This window comes from Rana temporaria, chromosome 1 (assembly GCF_905171775.1).
Source record: "Rana temporaria chromosome 1, aRanTem1.1, whole genome shotgun sequence".
Lineage (NCBI taxonomy): Eukaryota > Metazoa > Chordata > Amphibia > Anura > Ranidae > Rana > Rana temporaria.
Window position 1 is genome coordinate 259,511,607 of NC_053489.1, and position 25,368 is coordinate 259,536,974.

Here is a 25,368-nt window from a genome sequence, read left to right on the forward strand (position 1 = left end):
CCAAGCAGAGCAGAGGAGCTGTGGGAGGCTACAACTACGTGCACTTTACCCCTGCAGGGGTTAGTGCCTCTGGTGAGTGGGGACCCAGGAGGGGGAGCACCGTGACCACTGCGTGGAACTTCACTATTGTATACCTGATCACCCACCTTTTTTAGGTGCACCTTTGAAAGCACTGGTTGAACCATTTCAATTTTTGGACGGTTTTTCCACCACTTAGTGACTTTGTAATTTTACATTTATTTATATATATTTTTTTTTTCCTCCGGAGAAGAATCTTTTGATTGTATCTACATTTTTTTACAATTGATGGGACTATTCATGGGCTTATGCTTTGTATTCACAATTTTTTTCATTATACATAGGTTTCCTTATCAACATTATTATTTTCTTTATTAGGCGACCGCTTAGCCATTGAGTGGTTTGCACTTAATACACACTTTTGAGGTTTGCACAGCCTAGCTGACAGTTGTCGGCGCTAGTACAGTTTGTGGTTATCATGTGTACACTTGTTTTTGCTTATGTTTATCCATGCATGTTAGCACTTAGACATTAGTACCTTGCACATCAGTCCCATGCAGTTGGGGTGCACATTTGTTTTCATATCCACATTCATTTACGAATCTTTAGACTGCATACATGTTCTTTATACACATAGCATGCTAGATACTTGATATTTCACCATCACCTATTTTTACCCTTTAGGGTCCTTGTACCCACCTTATGGTTCGGACTAGTTTATAGGTAGGGCAGCGCCACTACCCCACCCTATTTTATTAGGGCTGTAGTACAACCTGCTGTTGCCATTGGTGTATGTCAGTTCCTCAAGGAACAAATGAAGCAGATGATTAACCTCCTCCCTTCTGAGGAGATTGAGGTTTATGAAGGCCTTCCTAAGGCCTTGTGCTTTGCGATTGATGCGATTATGGACTCTGTTCAGCAAGCATCTTGCTTAAATTTCCTGCAGGTACACATGTGCAGGTCCCTTTGGTTAAAACATTGGGAGGCCGAGGGTTCCTGCAAGAAATACTTGGCAGCGTCCCCCTTTGGGGGTGAGCGCCTGTTTGGAGATGACCTGGATAAATACAATCAAAAAGATTACCGGTGGCAAGTTTACCCTATTGCCGGTTAAAAGAAAGAGTAAGCATCCCTCATTTAAACATACTCTTTCTCCAGCCCCTGGAAACTCTGTCTCCAAGCAGTGGCGACGACCGCCCCAGTCTAACACTAGGGTAAAAGCCCAGAGCCAAGCCCAAGGGCAAAAAATAACTTGGTTCAAAGTCTAAACAGACCCCCAAAACGTCCTTATGAAGGGATGCCCCCGCTCGGCCAAGTGGGGGGGAAGGCTGCTGCTTTTCGCAAATGCCTGGCGGGGCGAGATTCAGGACAAGTGGGTCACATCCACAGTGTCCTCAGGCTACAAGCTGGAATTCAGAGAACTACCATCAACCCTGTTTTCTGAGATCAAGAATTGCCAAAGATCCAGAAAAAAGAAGGCCTCTACTACTGACCTTGGAACACCTGTTGTCCCAAGGGGTAATCTTGGAGTTAGCCCTAGAGGGTCAGAGGTCAGGATTCTATTCAAACCTGTTTACGGTTCCAAAACCAAACGCGGATGTCAGACCTATCCGAGATCTAAAGGGTCATGAATCAGTTTCTGAACATTCGCTCCTTCTGCATGGAGTCTGTTCGTTTAGTTGTTTCCACCCTTCAGGGAGGAGAATTCCTGGCATCAATAGACATCAAAGATGCATATCTGCATGTGCCAATATTTCCCGCTCACCAAAAATTTTTAAGGTTTGCGGTGGATCAGAGCCACTTTCAATTGTGGCCCTTCCTTTCGGGCTAGCTACAGCACCTCGAGTGTTCACAAAGATACTGGCCCCGGCCCTGGCAAGACTAAGGACACGAGGCATAGGGATAACAGCCTACCTGGACGATCTGTTGATCATAGATCAGCCCGCCGCTCGCTTGGGCCACAATGTGCACAGCACATTGGAATATTTAGAGTACCTAGGCTAGGTCCTCAATTTGGAGAAATCTTCCTTGCAGCCTCAAAAAATTCTAGAGTACTTGGGCATGATTATAGACACATCCCTAATACAAAACAAAATAAATCCGCGCTATCAAAATAAGTGAGCAGCTACAAAAACCAGTGAACAGTGGAAAATAACAGACAAAACATACAAATAGTAGCGATAAATGGTGATAATTGTAAACTATATCAAAAAAATATCAAGTGACTAATGTGTGAACAAAAGAAGACAGTAAATTGAAAAAAGTCCAAGTATTAAATGGTGAGAAAACTTGAATGATGTAAAGGACTGGGAGATTACTTCCAAATCAAAGGTGATTCACTCTTGAACGTGATGCACACTAGTGATGTACCCGCCACCAATAAAGCAGAGGCTTACCAAATGTATTGAACCCTGGTGAGCCTACGCCCCAAGGGTCAATAAAGCTGAATATATACAAAGGCTGTGACAATACAGGACCAGATCTTCATATGGCAAACTACCAAACGAAAGGAAGATGACAAATGCTTGAAGATAGTACCTCACAAATGGTCAAACCGTAAAGCCGATGTGTAGAGGAAAAAACAGAAGAAGCACATAGTATAATACCGTAGGCACTAAGCTTTTAATAAAGGTTGGAAACACTTACATAGAAGTGGATGAAAAGAACATATCGATCAATATGTGCGTGGCAGCAGTGGAGTCACCCGACGTGTTTCACAAAAACTTGCTTCGTCTGGGGCATACCTCCACTGATACCGCTCTTTCTTAAATGTACAATATGACCCTGAACACAGGAACACCCCCGGGGGTTCGTCCAATCGGAAACAGCTTCCGGGTTAACAGACCAAAAAGACTGAAACTATATGTATGTGTCCCTGATGTATGAAACCACATGATATGAGCACAACGTGAAAGGGTAATTAAAAATAATAATTATATTGTAAAACATAGCCATAATGGTGGACAAATCCAGCATAAAAAAAGGGGCGTATAAACTAAATAAAATCACCGCATAAGCCTTAGCCAATCGCGCACCGCTATGTGCCACAGTGGTGTCACGTTACTGGTCACGTGAGACGCGATCTCCGCTATAGCCAATCGCGCACCGCCGTGTGCCATAGCAGGGTCACATGGCTCATCACGTGAGCTGTGACTTCCTGCTCCACGTGGAACACAAACAATGCGTGTCACATGACACGTCGTGCGTCTATTCTAAATGCGAGATGTGAGGGACCCACCCCCGGGGTGTGTATGGCTACGGGTGCGCCGCGTGACCCGCACGCTGACGCACAAGCTGTCCCGCTACCATCCATTTCTCAGTGTTTCCATCTACATGGATGTATTCAATTATAGAGCTTCCCGTACTGTGAACACTGAAGGTGTTTTTACAGCTACGGGAAGTGACTCTGTTATAGGGGGTCTTTTTACGAGACTCAAAAATGTCGTGTCATCTGAACTCCACCTACAATGGGACCTTGTGTTTTTAGACCAATACATCTCGGACCGGATGGTGCCGAGAAGTCTCAGGTGGGAGGTGCAACCCCAACAAGGGGACCTCGAAATAGATTCTTGGTTTAATTATTTCAATGATGCAGGAATCAAGTTAATGGGCGTATTGATCTCCAAAAAGAAGGTCAGACTCACTGTATTAGATAGAGAGATCAAGGAGCTCAGGGAAAAGTTGTCATCACACAGGAGCTCCCTGGAGTACCTTTCTCTCTCTACTAATTTGCAGAATTTTCTTGAGAAAGAAGATCGGGATCAAAAGCTCACAAAACATAAAAAATATTCTAGGGATGCAGGAGATTATAAGAATAGTGCTGTCTTTAGTTGGCAAAAACTTTTTTCGGCATCATCGGGTGCAGACATGGATTCCACTCCAGCTCTATTACCTTCTTCTTCAGCTCCCCCTGTTTCAATAGAGGGTCCATCCATCAGTCATAGTGTGTCTGGACCCCCAAAAACTCCCTCCCTGAGGTAATTCCCATCATTTGAATGCCCCATGTGGTTACGATCATGATGATCGATTCTATGATGCCTCTCCAGCCAGATACAGGGAAAGATCAGGTCCCTATAGAGACCATTCCATTCCGGTCCATATTTGCCCTCTTGGTGAATTACTTAATGACAGCTATCAGAGCCATAATAGGAATCACCAAGAACCATCAAACCATGGTTATATTCAGCCTAATTATGTTGCTTATGGGGGACGGGATTTTCACGTGGACCCACTTTCAAACATAAAGGGCCCATACCAAAGAGAGGGACTAGAGGGAGGAAGAGAGTTCCGAAGAGGATAGAGAAGGCGCAAATAAAAGGACAAGGAGTTTTCAATTTTAAGTTCCAAGGTCTTCTCACAGGAAGAATTGTCGGTTTTGGATAAGGGCCTTAAATTTTCCCCCCACCTAAAAAAACTGGATACATTTGGCACTTTTATTCACATACAAAAGTATATTCGTAAAATAAATATACAGCGTTATCTAATTACTAATCCTATTAGAAGCAAACCCAGGGCAGCCACGTCTGGAATTGTACATTTAGGGTTGTCTAACCCGTCGTTATTTAACCCATCCGTTCCTGCAGCGGCTGCTGTTAACATCTTTAAGGACCTTGTCCTAAAAGATTTAGCTGAAATACCAGAGAGGCGTGTACATCGCCATCCAGTGTCTAACACCGGCCTGAAATCCTTGTATCAAAACAAGGATATCGTTATCCGCCCCGCAGATAAGGGTGGTGGTATATTCATTTTAGACAAACTTGACTATAAAGCAGAGATGTTTAGGATTCTCAATGAACCTAATACATATCAAACATTGTCCACCAATCCTACCTCTCGGTTCAAGGCAGAACTTCAGAGTTTGGTAGATAGTGGCTTCAGTAGAGAGATTTTAAACCTCAAAGAAAAAAGTTAGTTCCCACCGTCCCCAGGATACCCACAATTTATTATCTACCCAAAGTCCATAATGACCCTATCCACCCGCCAGGTCGACCCATTGTCAGTGGGATCGACTCCATGACTTTGCGTGTGGGTCGATACATTGACAACTTTTTGCAGCCATTGGTGAAATGCACACCATCATATTTGGGCGAAACGGGTGCCACAATCATGAAATTGACTAATGTGGACATATGAGGTGACTACATCATGGTAACAGCGGATGTAGCTTCGCTTTATACATGTATTCCACATGATAAAGGTCTTGAGGCAGTACATTACTATCTAAAGAAGGATCATACGTTGGCTTCCTTTCAAAGTGATTTTATTATGGAACTTTTGGAATTCGCCACGAAGCGAAGCTATTTTTGGTTTAACGACCAGTTCTACCTCCAACTGCGCGGTGTCGCCATGGGGGCCAAGTACGCCCTAAGTCTTGCCAACCTTTTCATGGCTAAGTGGGAGGAGGATCTCGTCTATGCCTACGACACCGGTTCACTGGTGCTGGGGTATCAGGAATCAAGTACTCACCGAGACCGAACTGCCGAGGGTGGTTCACCTTTACGACCAAGCGCGCCCGCCCACTGAGTTTTGGAACAGGTGGCGGAAGCACGAGGCGGTACCGGTGCCAGTGGAGAAGCGTTGACCGGTGACGGTTGTAGATGACAGGTGCTTCTGGGTGACTGCAGACGGAAACAGGAACAAACGATACTGAAGCCGGATAACCGGTACTGAAATAGTCCAAGAAACAAACTGGAAAGTCCGGGGTGCAAGCCAAGGTTCGGGGAGCAGAGAAGACAGCAGATCCGGGTCACAAGCCAAGAGGTTCAAGGGCAGGAGAAACAACAACAGAGTCCAGGTCACAAGCCGAGGTCGGGGTCAGAAGAGTTCAATAGAGTGGTGAAGCAATCCAAAGTCAGGTTCCAGGTGAGAGGTGAGTCGGACGGAATTCCAACAGGAAATGGTTTCCAGAGACACAGGTTCAGGAAGTAGCTGACGATAAACCAGCAATCTGTCTACTGACAGGAGCTGGTTTAAATAGGGCAGTCACGCTGGTGATTGGCCCCGAGAGGTCACATGCGTATGCGCACACGCCTAAAGTGCCCAGTTAGCCGCCGGGAAGCCAATCTACTACGCTGGTGTGTTAAAGGAGGAAGTACAGCGCTTTGGCCCTGACATGGGGGCAAGATATATAGACGACATCCTCCTCCTTTGGGACGGCAACATGAAGTCACTAGAGACCTTCATGAGTCACTTAAATGATAATGACAGAGGTATATCCCTCACTTATACAGCCAGTCAGGAGATGATCCAATTTCTAGATCTTGAGATCAGTATCGTTAACAATCAGTTCCATTTCAAAACCTTTTTCAAGAAGACTGATTGCAACGGTTTTATCCCTAGTGACAGTTGTCATCACCCTTCATGGATCAAATCAGTCCCTCGGAGCCAATTTCTGCGATTACGCCGAAATTGTTCGGATATTAACACCTTTAATGTTCAGGCTAATATTTTGAAGCAGAGATTTATTGATAAAGGGTATGACCCTGAAAATATAGAATTGGATCTTAGAACTACTTTGGAGATGAATAGGAGTTCCTTACTTGAGATCAAACCCAAGCGAGAACAAGATGATAGCTTTAAGTGGGCTCTACTTACATCTTTCTCTACCCAATATAAACAAGTGAAATCCATCATCACTAAACATTGGGAAATTTTAAGAAATTATCGGGTTCTGAGTACTGTGCTACCCGAACGTGCGAAAGTCATGTTCAGGGTTGCACCTACACTTCAAAGTAGAATTGCACCCAATATCATCAACCCTCCCACTCGCTCCTCTTTTGTCCACCAATTAGTGTGCTATTATCCATGTAAGAAGTGCACCGTTTGTAAACCTAATATCTCCGGTAGAGTAAAAAGTTTGGAGTTTAGGTCTTCCAATACAGGAAAAACATAACCCATCAAACATTTCTGCACATGTGGGACTAAACATGTGGTCTATCTCATCACGTGTCCGTGTGGGAAACAGTACGTGGGCCGTATGATTCGTACATTCTCCGTGAGAGTTGGAGAGCATATAGCTCTCATTCTCAGTGGAGATACCCACCATACGGTACCCAGACACTATAGATCACATCATAACAGGAATCCATCTGGCACACATTTTTTAATTATAGACCAGTTCATTCCCCCATGGAGGGGTAGTCCTAAAACTTGAGGTGTGTCTCAACTCGAGACCTTCTGGATTTACGCATTGAGAACACACACGCCGTCAGGCCTCAATGTCGAGTGGGACATAAATTCACTTATTAATAAATCATAAAATCGATATTCAGTTTTGAATTATATTAACTAAGGTTAGACTTCAGTTGTGGGTATCCTTCCTATATTGTAATAGTTGTTTGTTTATTCTTTGTTTTTTGTTCTTTCTTTGTAGTTCTCCTTTAATATGTATATTTGTTTTTATATTAACTTATATCTATACATATACAGCCCTTTAATGTCAATGGGGGTTCGCCCAATGGGAGACTGTCACTCTGGAGACATCTCTTCATGTTGTGTTTATATACAATATGTCTATTTTTATTATATTTAGGCTTACAAATTTCCCCTTCATTAAAGGTCACTTCGGGGGCCCATTCATGGGTTGTACCTGATTTGATAATTGATCAGTCCAATATTTAGTATTGTTCTGTTTAGAACACCTTTTAATACATATTTTTATGTTGATGTTTTATTTTTTTTATTTCCTTGGGTTTTAAAAATAGGCACACTTGTCCTTTCTTTAGTTCAAAAATAAGGATCTTCCTTCTTTTTTATTCAATTACGTTGGAGTGCATATTTAACCATTGCTCCAGGTAAGATGTGGGGCTTTGTGAATTTGATTTGTGGCCGATGGGGGCGCGATGTCTCTGTTGTACAGCATGCGCGTCAGCGTGCGGGTCATGCGGCGCACCCGTAGTCATACACACTCCGGGGGGCGGGTCCCTCACATCTCACATTTAGAATAGACGCACGGCGCGTCATGTGACATGCATTGTTTGCATTCCACGTGGAGCAGGAGGTCACAGCTCACATGATGAGCCATGTGACCCTGCTATGGCGTGCGGTGGAGCACGATTGGCTATAGCTGAGATCGCGTCTCACGTGACCAGTCACGTGACACCGATGTGGCACATAGCGGTGTGCGATTGGCTAAGGCCTATGCAGTGATTTTATTTAGTTTATACGCCCCTTTTTTTAATGCTGGATTTGTCCACCATTATGGCTATGTTTTACAATATAATTATTATTTTTAATTACCCTTTCACATTGTGCTCATATCATGTGGTTTCATACATCAGGGACACATATAGTTTCAGTCCTTTTGGTCTGTTAACCCGGAAGCTGTTTCTGATTGGATGAACCCCCGGGGATGTTCCTGTGTTCAGGGTCATATTGTACATTTAAGAAAGAGCGGCATCAGTGGAGGTATGCCCCAGACGAAGCAAGTTTTTGTGAAACGCATCGGGTGACTCCACTGCTGCCACGCACATATTGATCGATATGTTCTTTTCATCCACTTATATGTAAGTGTTTCCAACCTTTATTAAAAGCTCAGTGCCTACGGTATTATACTATGTGCTTCTTCTGTTTTTTCCTCTACACATAGGCTTTACGGTTTGACCATTTGTGAGGTAACATCTTCAAGCATTTGTCATCTTCCTTTCGTTTGGTGGTTTGCCATATGTATTGTCACAGCCTTTGTATATATTCAGCTTTATTGACCCTCTGGGCGTAGGCTCACCAGGGTTCAATACATTTGGTAAGCCTCTGCTTTGTTGGTGGCGGGTACATCACTAGTGTGCATCACGTTCAAGAGTGAATCACTGTTGATTTGGGAGTAACCTCCCAGTCCTTTACATCATTCAAGTTTTCTCACCATTTAATACTTGGACTTTTTTCAATTTACTGTCTTCTTCTGTTCACACACTACTTGATATATTTTTTTACATAGTTTACTAATATCACCATTTAGTGCTACTATTTGTATGTTTTGATGATTATAGACACATCCCTAAGCAAGATATTCCTTCCCAAGCCAAAGGCAAAATCCATAGGAGACTTAGTCCGAGTGGTAAAGGCAAAGAGAAGACCTTCCATCCGTCTTTGCATGAGATTGTTGGGGAAGATGGTAGCCTCATTCGAGGCTGTCCCTTACGCCCAGTTTCACTCAAAACCGTTACAGGGCAGGACTCTGTCAGCTTGGAACAAGGATGTTCAGGCCCTGGATCTTCCTATGGTCTTATCTCCAGGGGTTCGCCAGAACCTCAAATGGTGGTTGCTCCCCCAAAATCTGTCGGAAGGGAAATCCTTTACTCCAGTTACCTGGAAGGTGGTAACCACAGATGCCAGCCTTCTAGGCTGGGGGGCAGTGCTAGAAGAAGCATCTGCCCAGGAAAAGTAGTCCGGGGTCAAAAAGCTCCTACCCATCAACATTCTGTAGATTCGGGCAATTAATTTGGCCCTCAAAGTTTGGTCTTGCAGACTGCAAGGCTGGCCTGTTCGGGTTCAGTCCGACAATGCTACGGCCGTAGCCTATATCAATCACCAAGGAGGCACCAGAAGTCTGGATGCCCAAAATGAGGTGAATCACATCTTGGCCTGGGCAGAAATGCATATTCCTCGCCTACCTGCAGTCTTCATTCCAGGGGTAGAAAATGCAGATTTTTTAAGCCGCCAGCAACTGAGTCCAGGAGAATGGTCTCTACACCCCGACATATTTAAAATCATATGTCAGAAATGGGGAACCCCAGATGTGGACCTATTGGCTTCCAGGTTCAACGCAAAACTGGACAGTTTTGTGTCAAGAACAAGAGATCCCCATGCTCAAGGCTGAGATGCCCTGACAATCTCATGGGATCGGTATTCCCTGATTAATGCATTCCCTCCAGTACCGCTCCTCCCATGATTCCTTCAGAGGGTCAAGAAGGAAGGAAAGACAGTGATTTTGGTTGCCCCGGCTTGGCCCAGGAGATCCTGGTATGCAGAAGTCTTAAGGTTGGCAGTAGGAAGACCTTGGATTCTTCCATTATGCCCAGACCTACTATCACTGGGTCCAATATTCCATCCTGCCTTACAAAGTCTAAATTTGACGTTTTGGCTGTTGAGACCCACATTTTGAGGAAACGTGGGTTCTCAGGGCCAGTCCTATACACCCGGGTTTAAGGTTAGGAAGCCGGCCTCCAGGCTCATCTACTACAGAATCTGGAAGGCATATGTTTCCTGGTGTGAACCCAGAAAGTGGCATCCTAGGAAGTTTGCCATTAATAGGATTCTTGCCTTTCTTCAGTTGGGCTTAGATATGAGGTTGGCCTTGAGCACTATCAAGGGCCAAATCTCGGCTTTGTCTGTATTTTTTCAAAAAACGCTTGCTTCTCATTCCCTATTTAGGGCCTTTGTTCAGGGTGCACTGCGGTTAAATCCGCCGATTAAGTCTCCTGTGTGCTCATGGGATTTGAATTTGGTATTGTCTGTTTTACAAAAGCTACCTGTACAGAGCCTCCATTTTGGTGAAGCCCCGGACCATACACAGTGAGGGTGACGTGCTCCAGGCAAAAGGATAGAGGAGTGCACTGGCTCGTCCCGAGCAGAAGGAAAGTTTTAAGTCTCCACCTGAGCATCCAAACGCTGTTTATTTACATCAGGAAGGTAAGCGCTCCGTGAGCCTGGCTGCCGGTGGGATCGGATTTAAACATTTTTGTTTTGGATGCACATATGTATCGTTCATCACATTGGGACATTTATTGATTTTTTTAAATATTTGTATTTTTTATACACTGGACACTCTCCTTTTTGTTTGTTTATCACTGTCACAGTGATTTGAGTGCTTTGATATTGCATACAGTCACTCATTGGTTTATTCTCCTTCATTGGGGATCTTATTTATAACATCATTATTTATATACCCACCATTCACTCATTTTTGCGCTCATCATTTTAACGTTATTCATTGTACATTTTTTATGTTTATTAAAAGTCAGCAGCTACAAAAAGTGTAGCTGCTGACTTATACATACACTCACCTGCTCCACGTTCCAGCGACGCGCCGGCCGGGGCTCCGCTCCTCTCCCCCCCTCTCTGGCCGGCATCTTCATTCTAAGTGTGGGCACCCGGCCGTGACAGCTTTCGGCCTCACGGCCGGGCACCCACTGCGAATGCGCGAGCGGCACTGCGCAATCCGATTGGACAGGCGATCGCCTGGGACCTGTCACATGTCCCAGGCGATCGCCTACAGGGAGGGGCTGCCAAAAGGCGATCTGACTGTTCGCCTTAGCAGCCCCTCGGTGGAAGGAGGAAGTGGGACATGTGGCATGTAAGGGGGCGAGGAGTGGATTAAGCTGAAGTTCCACTTTTGGGTGGAACGCCGCTTTAAGGCTCTGTGTCCATTGATGAATTTCCAAGAAAGGGATTTTAACAGGTAAGCTGTATTAAAAATCCTATTTTTCATTTCTTTGGTAGGATAAAAAAAAAGGATTACTTATAAAGTATCATAGCCAGTTGTCTTTCATTTACGAAGGGGATATAGTAGGTTTTGTTTGTATGTGTTAGTTTAGGCTTCTGCTCTGGGTAGCCAACTGCATCAATTATGTCAACATCTGACACAGATATGAGCCAATGTTCTTTTAAAACAAGCACAAATGGGAATTGGATGCCATCGCTGACCTTTCCTTCTAAAAATGCTAGTTTCCTGGCTGTCACGCAGCTCCAATGGCTTCAAGGCTTTCTGGATTGTTGCCATACCATGAAAATCAGCAGCTCAGGTAATAAGTATGGTCAAAATGAGCCACATTTAAAAGATAAATGTACTTACATATAACGTACCCTTCTGCTAGCCACACCTCTGTAGTGGATCCTCATAGACATGATACAGACAGGGCCGGATTAGGAGCATCATGGACCTGGTGCTGATTTTTGTGGGCCTTAAAGGCCATGTGTTGGTGTGTGCCTTTCTGTGTAAGGGGCTCAGCTGCACAGGCGTAAAGCTACGGAAGCCTGCAAATTGATTTGTCAAGCTTCTGTAAGGGCTGTGGGTTGGTGTGTGCCCTGAGGTGACAGGGGGCAACTGCGCAAGTCCAATGCTACAGAAGCCCTGAGCTTCTGTAAGAGCCCTGTATCGGCCTTCGTGGTGCACCCGAGGTGAGGTATAAGGGCGCAGCCGCACAGGCCTAACACAACACTATAGAAGCCGAATATCAGGCTCCTGTTAGAACTGCCTGCCTGGTGGCCATTGTTAATCAGACCAACCGGCACAGGTGATGCGGAATGCAGGGCCAGTCAGGGCAGGGCTGCTGCCCACCCCAAGTTAGTCTGTGTACACTACAATTCCTCCCACCCCAGATTAGTCTGCGCCCACTACAACCCCCCAGATTAGTCTGTGCCCACTACAATCCTCCCCAGGTTAGTCTGTGCCCACTACAATCTCCCCTTTCACATTAGTCTGTGACGACTACAATCCCGCCACCACCTCGGGTTAGTTTGTGCCCACTACAATCTCCCCTTTCACATTAGTCTGTGACGACTACAATCCCGCCACCACCTCGGGTTAGTTTGTGCCCACTACAATCCCCCTCCCAGGTTAGTCCGTGCCCACTACAATTTCTCCCTCCCCCACCAGGTATGTCTGTGCCCACTACAATCCTCTACTGAGGTTAGTAATCCATCTACTGATTAGACTTGATGTAGCAGTAAGCTTTTTTTACACCTGTGTGCTGGGAAAACGTGTGCAACATTGTGTGTCTTTTTTCATTCTCAATGGCACCCCAAATGCACCTGCCAACACATGTGTGATAAATCACACCAGAACGTATGGTAACTTATTGCATTAAAAAATGATCATACTTTTCTTTAGTATGATATTGCTGCAGTGGGTGCCAATGGGTTGCCAAAATGTGACGCACGTTGAGTGGGGTAAATACAGGAATCATCGCACATGTGTTACCATAGCTAATGGGTGTGAATGGGGGCTAAATTGCAGTTTAGTAAACAGCAATATTTACAGGGTCAGAGTGGCAAAGATCATGCATACACTGCTGAGTAATACATATAAGAATATCGCCACAGAAATGTCTCTTTAGCTCAGTCAGAATAATATGTGACTGCATAGCATAATCTCTATAAGATTCTATAACAACAGAGAGTCTACCTCAGAATCACTACTTCACAAGAACACAAGCAGCTACTTGCAATCATCCTCATAAATAGCATCCCTCATGTTTAAGTCCAGGGTAACTCTGGTAACACAGGAGAGCAGCTGAAGGGATTCAAGACCAAAGGACAAAGGGCCAAGCCACTTGAATTGGAGTACTCTGCAATTAGTGAGGGGATTCTTTATAGTAGTTGAGTTATCCGGAGAAGCTGCATGCTATTGGGCTCTGGTCTGTCTGCCAACATACTGGTTGGGGGTTACTCTCACTTGGCTAATCATCACTTGCCCAGCTACCTCTGCTTCCTCTGGTGTGGCCTCTGTGAGCTGCAGAGGGAAGGAAACTGAAGAATTTATACTCCTTAGTCATATCCAGGAACCCAGGGAGGGTTGGGAAATAGAGTGACAGGTGGACTTTGCCTGCATCTGACCATGGTTTGTAAATGTGCATTTGACTACAAGAGTACTTTGTATATTTCAGTTCTCTAAGCATGTTTAATTGGTGTTCATGAGCTATGGAACCTTTTATGGACACTTTGCTCCATAGGCTTAAATAAAATAATTTCCGGTAGAAGGTTTTGTTGTTGTTAATGTCATCAAATCCATAAAACTAAGGATAAGCTTTGCAGCTGCTCCCTTGAGAATGCCATGGGTTTGGCTGTGCTTTGTCAGAGAACTTCATGTACAGGTAGTTTTCAAATTAAACATTTTGTTCTACACAAGATTTGCATCCAGGGTATGATAACAGCCTATTTATATTCCTGGATTTCGCAACTGTTCCCTTGGGCAATGTTGATATGTTCCAAGAAGATTATGTAACGACAGCTAAGAAGGGATTTTCTTCACCACAGCATTCTGGGTAACGTAAATGCTCAGCCCTACGTACTTGCTGTGTCGTTTTATTGCAATGACATTACTTTCTTCCCCACGATCAAAGAAATGGTATTGAGTAGATACATGTGTTTGTGTACCGCACATCTCAAAAGCCACTTAAACAAAGTGCTCTGTGCTTGCCTTTCAAAATAACTATTATAAAAGCAGAGCCAAGGCAGACTCCTTTGTGTATGACCGCAGTCAAAACTTCAAACATGCTTCCCTGTATAACTCCAAAGTAGTGCAGCAAGTTTCTTTCTTTACATATCCTCAGACCTAATTATTAGCATTAGCTTTCTGCTGGCAGCAGCCCTGCATCACATGGTTGCATTTCAGTTTAAGAAAAAGGTCAGCATATGGCATAAACACTATGAGAGTTATACAACCTTGTACTCTGATCACATTGCACATGCTCCAGAAAGCATTATGCAATGTTATGTGCTGTGATTAATGACTCTTTGCACAAGAAGTTTCTCATTACTCTGTATGCCAGCATCCTGGGAATGATTAACACAGTGACATAACTCTCGTCACATGAATATGGAAAACCCAAGCCAGGCTATAGAGTAATGTGTTTCAGAAGGACTCAACTTCTTTATTGGAGTGCACTACACTTGATTTATAATGGTTTTAAAATTGCTTTTGCGTTTGTCAGGTTCAGACTTGACATTTGCAAAACAGAATAGTTTTCTTAAAGCAATATTCTCACTGAAAACATCTTACGGGCTGTTTGGCAGGTGTTTTGAGTGCTCTATTTGCCCAGGATGAAGCAGTAAAAATTATCGAAAAACGACAGATGATTTGCATACCATATTTGCCAATCATCATGAATTTTGCTTATTGAGAGGGTGACCTTCACCTTAAACTGGGCACAGATAAGAAGTATTTTTTAGCTGTTTCGGTGAACTGGGATGTTGTTAAATCAAACGCTAAACTAGATTTCAGAAGCTTTCCTGTAATGTCTAAAGCAGGTGTCAGTAAAAGGTGGACCACGGTCCGGACACAGACCGAGTGACAATCCTGACTGGGCCATGACCGCAACACTAAGTGGACACAGCAGGGTGGATTCCTATTCTGTATATATATATTCACCTGCCTGCTGCCACAGCCGCTAAACTCGCAGCTAGAAAGAGGGCGGAGATATGGCAAGTCTACATGAGGAGCGGGAGCTGCTCAACCTTTCGATTGTTAACAAGAAGAGTTGGGCAGCTCCCACCCTCATGGCAGATCTTCCATATCTCCCACCCTCTTCTCTGCTGTGCGGTGGCAGGCAGGTGAATACATATACAGAATTGGAATCCACCCTGCCTGTCTCCCACCCTCTGCCATGCTGTATTAAGGTAAGACTGTGAAGGGAAAAGAGCTTTATAGTTTAATAGGGGGGGGGGGCTGTGATTGTAAGGGATGACTGTCTTTGGGGGGAGCTGTGATATGGGGGGACCGTGATGTAAAGAGGGTCTCTGATGTGAAGGGGGGGGACTATGATGTGAGAAGAGGGGGCTCTGATGTGAAATGGAAGGGGGGATCTGTGATGTAAAATGAGGGTAAAAAGACACTGATGTAAAGGGGGCTGTGATGTGAAGGACCTGACCTGAGTTATAGAACAAGAATGAGATTTGGACCTCTGGAAAAAGAAAACGTTACTGTCCAGACCTCTGTGAACTTTAATTCAGTACCCCTGGTCTAAAGGTTTTGTGGATAAAATATTATAAGCACACCATCAAGACCAATATTGATGCAAGCCACAATTAGTTCACCTGTTTCTTTATTCAGATGTTTTTATCAGTAGAAAACAAGTTCACAATTAAATTACATTTCTATTTCACACATTATTCATACACTACAATCATTGACTACACATTTTTAATTCAGGTTCTCTAACACTTCGTTTTTCTAAGCTTCCCCACTCACCACTTACACATGCACAGGTGTAGCCACATCTGCCGCTGCTTCTGTGCGCGCCACCGTTTTCACAGATCTTCACCTCTGCCGTTTTCACAGATCTCATCTCTCAATCTCTCTTAACAGTACATGGAGTGAAAAATCAAATAATAACACATCATACATTGAAATACCATGTAATACAGCTTATATGTAGAAAAATTTGACTATATTAAATTTATAGCCACTAAAAGAACAAAAACAGGGCCATGGAAGGAAGGGAAGGTTACCATTAGGAAAAGGGGATAAAGGAAAGGAGGAGCTGGGAGGGGAAGGTAAGCATTGGAAGTAGAGAAGATTTTAAGAAGTTTCAATGTTCTTATTACACGATGAAACCAAGAAAAACCTTCAAAGTGAATGTTTATCAATGTAGATACAGTATACGTTTAAAAAAAGTTTGAGAAGAAAATGAGTTTCATGTACGCGTTCTCAAACCGGAGAGATCATTAGAACTGAAAGTGAAGAAGCTTATTATAACATGGAAAAGGGGGGGGATAGTACTGCGCTGCCCAAAATGGTGAAATAAACAAAAAAGTTGCCAGCACCAACAAACTGAAAATTTGTAACAAGGTATAAGGAAAAAAAGTGCAGCGCTGATAATGAACCAAAATTATATAAGCAAATGATATGCTATATAAAATGTGAACATGAAAATGTCACCAATACATGTAGGTAAATGCTGTAAACAAAAAATGTCTTTGCAACAAATGATTCGTGGCACAAATGTCGTGACATAAATAGCAAAAGTCTTGGTAATAAACGATTCCCGACCGGGAACTCAGTGAAAACGCAAGCCTAACAGGCGTGCAGAATTATGAGTGAACATAAATTCAGTGTCATGTGCATATCATGATAGACAGTCAGTGTTTAAATCCGCTGAACCCAAAGGGCTGATGGAAATCCTGACGACAAGCAGATAATGACACCACTAATTAAATGAGAAAAGTCGCCACCAAGGAGAAGAAGATGGGTACCCTTACCATGAGATGTGGACTCCCCCACCACTGCTCCATCACGGACTATGCTGTGAGTCAAAACAGCATAAGGGTACTGTCTGCTTCTGAAGACGATCCTTCCAACGAGCAGCTGGTCAGGGATTCCAGAAGGCAGTGAACATAGTGGTCCGTAGTGCAGGTAAGTCCGTGATGGAGCAGTGGTTTGATGTAGTGGCCCCTCGTATGGATGGCGACCAAGGTAAGGACATAAAGATCAAAAGAAAAAAAGAGCCTCCTCATGGCGTAGATCAAAAAAATATGGTTTAATAAAAAAGAAATTGTACAGAAAAGCACCCTCTAGTGTGTACAAAGTATAAAAAGTGATCACAAGGTTAAAAATTGGTTAAGCGCAAGGGTAAGCAAAGAAACCTGACATGTTTTGTTCCATTGAACTTCAACTGGGTTGTCTCTCTAGTCTCTCCTGCCTCCCAGTGTATAAAAAGGGGTTCTCTGTGGACTTTGTTAAAGGGGAGGGGGGCAGGCTTTGGTGAGCAGAGACCCTCTTTACACAATAGTCCAAAGCACGAAAAAAAAACGTCAAAAACGTGAGGTCAAGCCTCATTACCATCAAACACGCCCCCCTCCAAGACATTTGAATTCGGCGCCCTTACACCCGCCTGCTTTAGGCCGTATATTAGCAGGCAAGTACATTGAGAATCTTGGGCCAAATCTTCAAAGGAGATACGCAGGCGGAACTGCTGTTCAGCCTGCGTATCCCTGTGGCTATCTTTGGAAACGATCCTCAGAAGGATTTTTCCAAAGATAGTCAGAAGATCCGACATCTGTAAGACACTTACACTGTCGGATCTTAGGATGCAGTACCGCATCCGCCGCTGGGGGCATTTCGAGTCGAAATGCCGCTTTGCGTATGCAAATGAGGACTTAGGCAGATCCACAAAGCTTTTTAGCTTTGTGTTTTCTGCGTAAGTTACGTTTTGCATACGTAAAATTAGGGATGCTTTTACAAGGCCTAAACTGTTTAGACCTTGTAAAAACAAACCTTTTTTTCGATCGCCGCATTTTTTTTTAAATTTCGAATTTTTTTTCCCGGCGCGTATTTTTTTTTTTCCGACGCAACTTTATTGTCCCGTCGCGATCCAAAAAGCCCGGCGTAAAGTACGTTCGCGCGATGCACTTCGGGAAAAATGACATCACACGCATGCGCCGAACGTCCGGCGCGGGAGCGCGCCTCATTTGAATAGGAATCGCCCCCTCGAGCAGACGACCGCCTTGCGACGGAGGCACTTAGGTTACACGGCGTGTAATTTCTAGGTAAGTGCTTTGTGGATCGGGCACTTAGGTAGAAATTTAACGCCTGTGTAACTTAACTGCTGAAAGTTAAGTTAGGCAGGTTTTTTGAGAATTTGGCCCCATGTACTTGCCTAGCTAACGTACGGCGGCGTTGCCTAAACAGGCTAAGCTACGCCGCCGCAAGTTTAGGCAAGTTTAGGCACTTCTCTCTGAATCTACCTAACAGTCTCTTCTTTTGGAGATATTTTGCAATAGTACTCTACATGTATTTTTCTTAGCATTATAAATTAGATACTGTATTTCCAATACTAAATTGTCTGTCTATTTCTTGTCTGTTTGCCTACATGTGCACTACACAAAGAACGTAATGTAGCTAAGCTGTTTCCTGGAATGTAGGAAGGTTAAATTCCCATGTGCAAAAAGAAAATCTAACCTAATATTTAAAAAAAACTTTAATCATATATAGTTTCTTTACAAGGGACCCAGAGAAAGGCAGCTCCACATACAAGAGACATCTTTATATGACTCAAAGAATGGGCAGAAGTTTAAGTGAACTCTAAACAATGTGGACAATGGGGTAATTACTAAAGTGAATGTTCACTGAGCTTAGTAAATACCGTTTTGTACACTTCAATTATCCAATCATATAAGAAAAAAATGCCATTCTTTAATTTCCCCTTAATGTGATGGGGTATTCAAACTAATCACAACTTAACCTTATTTACTAAACTCAGTGAACATTTACTTTGCAATCTCTATTACTTAAGTAATTCAGCCGCTATGGGTCTTTGTGTAGATACTATTCTTTTGTTATTCTAGTAAATTTTATATATATATTTTTTATTTATGTCAGGAAAATGATTGCACTACAGTCAGCTTTACTCACCTGGTAAACAGTGGGTTTGATTTACTAAAACCAGAGAGTGAAAATTCTGGTGCAGCTGTGCATGGTAGCCCTTCAGCTTGTTTAGATACACCTTGATAACAATAAACCTGGAAGCTGGTTGGTTTCTTTGCAGAGCTGCACAAGATTTTGCACTACAGTTTTAGTAAACCAACCCCAATGTGTCTTCAAAAATTCCCAGAACACCTAAAACAAGGTGTACTTGATGGCTCAAAGCACACCAAAGTTTATTTGATTGTTTACATAGATCCCTTTGTCTTTCGTAAAAGCTTGTGTTGCAATTGTTTTTTTTTTAAAGCGGAGGTTCACCCAAATAACATTTTTAATAAAGAAGTTGTTCTGAGAAAAATGTTATTTGGGTGAACCTCCGCTTTAAGTGATTCATTTAGAAGTAAGACTATACTTTTACTAGCTGATGAGAATAATTAGCATCCTACACCCTGGAGTGCAATTACATTCGATACAGTTGCATTCCAGAGTCTGGCAATACTGTTTCTAGCAATGCTGGGTTGATCATTTAAAGAATTCCAGCTATAGATATTTCTACATACCTAAATTGGTCAAGCTGGAACCAATGTAACTATGCATATAACATACCTGTGGGATCCCTGTGGAAACTGTAAATCACTGTACCAAGCACCACTACTCCAGTGATATTCATTAGCTTTCAGGTCCCTGCCGAGCGGCTAATCTGCTGCATTGTGAACACAGGAGATCGGCTGCTTGGCACAGGTGCCATTCAGAGAATGCTTTGCTTTTTCTCAATGAATGCAAAGCATTCTCTGATTGGATGAGGTGAAAAGTGTGATATCACCGTCCTGCCTCCCCACCTTGTTATTTATTTATTTTAGGTACTTATATAGCACCGCTTCTCGGCCTTTTGGCTAAGATCAAGTGTAGTATCTGTTCTTATCAGTTGCCAAAGGAGGCGCTGTTGTTACTCCAGAGTGTGGGGAGGACACATGCAAATCCAATAGTGTCGTAGCACCTGGAAGGATGGTTTCGGCAGTGTCAGTGTCTGGACGCCCTTAGTTGACGTCAGCAGGGCTGAGTCCGAGCTGTCCAGAAGGGTGTTCCTGGTGAGGATGGGTGGCTGCACTGGGTCTGGTCTTTTTGCCGAGTCTTAGTCCGGCCTTCTGGCTGGTCGGTGTAAGTGCTGTCCCTGTCGGTGATCTAGTGGAGGAGCTGGGTGGCGCAATGCAAATCCGCCGGGTTGTTGGGGGCCTGGAAAGGCTAGTATCAGTGGAGGCTGCTATCAAGGGGGCAGCTCTCCATGAGAAAACCTTGAAGGGTTCTCTATCCGGCAGGAACGGAGGGCTTCACTGACCGGTCGGGGGGGTCAGATATGGGACTAGTGAGCCTATGGTGTATGTGACCCTGGAGTGGCAGTCCAGGGGTGCCTTACGATCACTGTGAGTGAGGGTCACATTGATTTAATGGCACCACGGTCACTGCACCAGAACATGCTTTTTTAGCATCTGCCTCCTGGGCTGGGCCTTTTGGCTGGGACCGGAGGAATATTTTATTCTTGGCCGGAGGGCCTGGCCATTGTATTGCACAATGGCCACCTTTCACTCTCCTCTTCACTATCCCTTTCCCCACTTTATTTCATTTATTCCTTTGTGTGTCACGTTTTTGTAATTTTTTTTGTACACGGTTTGCACTGTGTGACTGTGTGTAGGTTCTCGTGCCTGCCCTGAAAGTCTTAGGAGGGGGGCGGACATGGCCTTCTGGCTTAGTTCGCCCTCTCTCATGGGGTCTTCCTTTGGGGGAGCCCCACCTAGTACTTGGGTGAGTCTGTTTCAGCAGACCCTCCAGAGAATGGGGTCCGTCTGGTTTCGGCCAGACGGACCAAAGTGTAAGTACCCTTTTTCCCTGTCAGGAACCCATCGCCCCGGGGAATTCAGGGCAAGGCCCTCTGATTTTAGAGGTCTTGTGTACACCCGTTGCACGTTTTTGTGTCACCGCTTTATGTTGTGCACATTTTTTTGGCACCGGGTGAAGTTTTTTGAGTGTGTTTCATACGCCATGGGCTTTCGAAAAAAAAATATAGCACTGTCAATTTACGCAAGGTGATCTCTGAATGGTGCCTGTGCTTAGCAGGCAACCTCTGTGTTCAGTAAGCAGCAGGGAAGCTGCTTACTGAACACATCTTTTGATTCCATTGACAAATTGTGATTTCTTCCTGCTGTTTCTAGGTGGTACAAGTGCTGAAAAAGGAGAGAGACGCCTCTATTTGCATAGGTCAACTCCATGTGGAAGTGTGGGTGCACATCTGCTAACCAAAGAAGTAAAAAGTTATACTTCACTAAAATTACAGTTTTGGGTGGACTGACTCGAATTGGAGCCTCCTAATTGTCTACCTAATACTATTAAATCGGAAAAATTATGTTTCATAAAAAACATTATTTTATCTCTGTAAATCTTAGGAAGCTGAGATAATCATTACCCAATGTGATTCCTTTTACAGTCTTCTAGAAACCTGATATTTTGTCTGGTTGCCTTCCTCATGGCTAACACATAAATCACTGAACTTTGTGCAATAAACTACTTATGTTTTGTGGAAATCTTTTAACCGCCCTTCCTTTTCTAATCATTATGCAATCCATGTCTGTGTTCTGTATCTGTATTGTTCAAGCAGAAGTGATTCAGCATCTTGATTGTTTCACACAATGTGTTTCGTTAAATACGGACCATGGCGTACTTAATGTTAAATCAAACAACATTTGTACCAGACTGCTTTCAGTGACGCTTCCTCTGCAGCTCATTAGCATTTGCGCACCATTATTGCCTTGCTTTTTCCCTTTTAGTCTTCACTGATAGAAGTGGTGTTTACAAAATGTCCTTCTCACATAGACAATAGAGCGATGATTAGGTCTTTTTGTTTCTCAGTGGTGTACGTGAGTGCGTAAATGTAGACAGGGCATTTTTTATGATATCACCAGTGCGAGAAGCTACACACAATAGTGAGGTCAGACCCTTTACAATCTGTTCTGTACATTTAAAGGGTTAGGTTACCTTTGCTTGCTTTTCCCAAAAATATCCCTTCGCATTAGAGTGTCCTCAATACATAATAGGTTGTGCTCCCTTTTGAAAAGAAATGCTTACTTTTTTAGATGCTCATATAATTGTCTTCTCTGCTCCTTCCTGCACATGGCTGTACATACTCAATGCTGGATGCGTGGCCCCCGAAACACACGAACAAGGACAAGGCTTTGTTCTCTACCCATGCTTGTGCAGTCCGCTCTCTTCACTCTTGCAGAAAGCTAAAAGACCAAAGGGAGCAAATAAGATGAGTTCATTTTTAGCATTTACATACACTTTAGGCATTTACATATTTAACCCGTTACTCATATTACCTATATTTGTACCATAAAAATAGAGCTTAGACATGAGTTAGAAATCAATGGAAGATAAAACACTGCAGTTATTTTGGTTTAGCAAAAACTGTGAAATTTTGAAAAAGGTTGAATGGTGAAAAGGATAGCGAAATGTTATTGAATCACTAGAAAAAATGAATATGCAGAGAGACCTGAGGCTGGGACATTCAGGAGACCATGGACTGTGAACCATTAATGCTTGAGCCAGTTAATTAAGCTGAATAAGCTATTTCAGCACATGATCACATTCTCAATATTCAATTCGCAAAAACATTTATTCCACAGGCATGCATTTTTTTGCATAAATAGTTATTTAACCATTGCAAGAGTATATTTCTCATAAATCAGCAGTATATTTGTGTCCTAAAACATTTTTAGGTGGATTCAGGTAGGCGGGCACATAGTTGCGGCGGCGTAGCGTATGGCATTTACACTACGCCGCCGTAAGTTAGCGAGGCAAGTACATGATTCACAAAGTACTTGCCTACTAAGTTACGGCGACGTAGCATAAATCGGGCGTGCGTGAGCGCGCATAATTCAAATTCGGCTGAGGCGGCATGTTTTATGCTAATGGGGGGTGACCTGACGTGATTGATGTATTTTACGAACGGCGCATGCGCCGTCCGTGTACATATTCCAGTGTGCATTGCGGCAAAGTATGCCGCACGGTCCTATTGGTTTCAACGTGGACGTAAATTACGTCCAGCCCTATTCACGGACGACTTACGCAAGCAACGTAAATTTTTCAAATTTCGACGCGAGAACGACGGCCATACTTAACATTACTATTCCAGCAATTTGATGGAATAACTTTAGGCCTGAAAGTGCGTTACGTAAACGGCGTATCTTTACTGCGTCGGGCAAGCGTACGTTCGTGAATCGGTGTATCTACTCATTTACATATTCTAGGCCGACCGCAATGGAAGCGACACCTAGCGGTCAGCCTAAAAAGTACACTTTAGGATACAACGGTGTAAGACACTTACGCCGCTCGTATCTGAGCCTAATTTAAGCGTATCTGATTACCAGAATACGCTTAAATTTGCGTCGGCGCAGATTCAGACTTAGGCTGGCGTATCTACTGATACGCCAGCCTAAGTCTATATGAATCCACCTATTTATCTCCAAGTTGAAATTTCTCTATTTTCTTTTTTCCCCTATAGACATTGAGGCAAGAAGGCCAGCATGACGCCAAGCAACTATTATTCGAAAAATGAATGTCAACAATGGCAGGGTTCATGCTACTCTCAGGAAAAGTTCCCTTTAATGTATTAAGAACACTAATTGTGATTTTAGAAATGATGAAATAACACAGAAAAGTAAAAACTACTGTGTAGTTAGTGAAGAAAGAATTCTAAAGGATCATGTATTAAAGTCGAAAACAAGTCTCAAATCAATGCACATGCCTCATATAGTAAACAAAATGGTATTTTACCCTCCATGACTGTGCCAAATCCTCCTTTAATTGTGTCTCACACGCTCCCCCTCCCAGACACTGCAGATCACAGTGGGAGGGTCAATCCAGAAAGCAGTGGGCTGTACTAGGTGTGGCCAAGTGCGGAGTTGAAAAGCTACACGCTTGATAATGCTGATGCCCATTTCCCCAGCAGCATTTTTTTCACCCCTACTGTAGTACAAGTATTTTACAGAATCTGAGGCCCTGCCAAAGCGGGTCAGCCCACGAAACACATTGGATAAAAGATATACAATACTGGATCTTAATTCCAGGATTACCTCACCCTGGAAAAACAGTTTGTCAGCTTGTTTTTATAGAACAAACCACTTTCTTTTAAGAATTGTAGAAAATTCGAAATAAAGTTATGTACAAATTATTTTATATAACGTGTTGGCTCAGTGGTCAGTGGTTATTAACCCAAGGAAGTACATGAAAAGTCCCAAACCTCACTCAGATTTCTATAATTGTCCCTCAAGGGATGATACTACCTTAGAGTGCATATTGATTCACCTTCACCCCCACACACACAAGGCGTTTCTGAATTCAGCATGCATGCAGCATTGCCACCCTATTACAGGAAGCAACACTGGGTAGACTTCACTGACAGAATCCAGTGACTTTGCAGGGATTTTTAATTGAATTTTTTCTGTGTTAAATGTATTTTTATAGCGCCATCAATTTACAAAGCGCTTTACACAAATATTGTTCCACTCACATCAGTCCCTGCCCTCATGGAGCTTACAATCGAAGGTCCCTAACTCACATTCATACATACACATACCACCAGGGCCAATTCAGACAGGATCCAATTAACCTTCCATCATGTCTTTGGAGTGTGAGAGGAAACCGGAGTACTGTAGGTAGTGTCTAGACATGTGCAGAATGATGGCACTTGTGAGGCTGCATTGATACCAATGGTGAGTCTGCATTGATGGCAATGGTGAGTCTGCATTGATGACACTTTGAGGCTGCAGCTGCAGATGGGCATTGATCAAGCTGCATTGTTGGCAATGGTGAGGCTTCAGATGGGCATTGATCAAGCTGCAGATTGGCACTAATCAGGCTGCATTGACAGACACTGAACCTTATTTTGCTTCACAGTTATTTATTTAAAATGTACATTTCTGAAACTTCCCTCTTAAAGTGAAGGTGCATGTTATACGCAGATAAATATGGTACATGCTGCAGCCCTTTATTTAATGAGTGAGAACTAAAATCTATGGATGGCTATATACAGTTAGGGCCAAATCCACAAAAGGGATACGACGGCGTAATTGCTGTTACGCCGTCGTATCCCTGTTCCTAACTATGGAACTGATCCACAGAATCAGTTTTCCATAGTTAGGCAGAAGATCCGGCATGTGTAAGGGACTTACACTGCCGGATCTTAGGATGCAGTACCGCTTCCGCCGATGGGGGCATTTCGTGTCGAA

At 43.5% G+C, this 25,368-nt stretch overlaps 1 pseudogene; it reads left to right on the forward strand.

Annotated features, from left to right (window-relative positions):
* The first annotated feature begins 19,963 nt into the window (after positions 1-19,963).
* On the forward strand, positions 19,964-20,074 carry LOC120925144 (annotated as a pseudogene).
* The last annotated feature ends 5,294 nt before the right edge of the window (positions 20,075-25,368 follow it).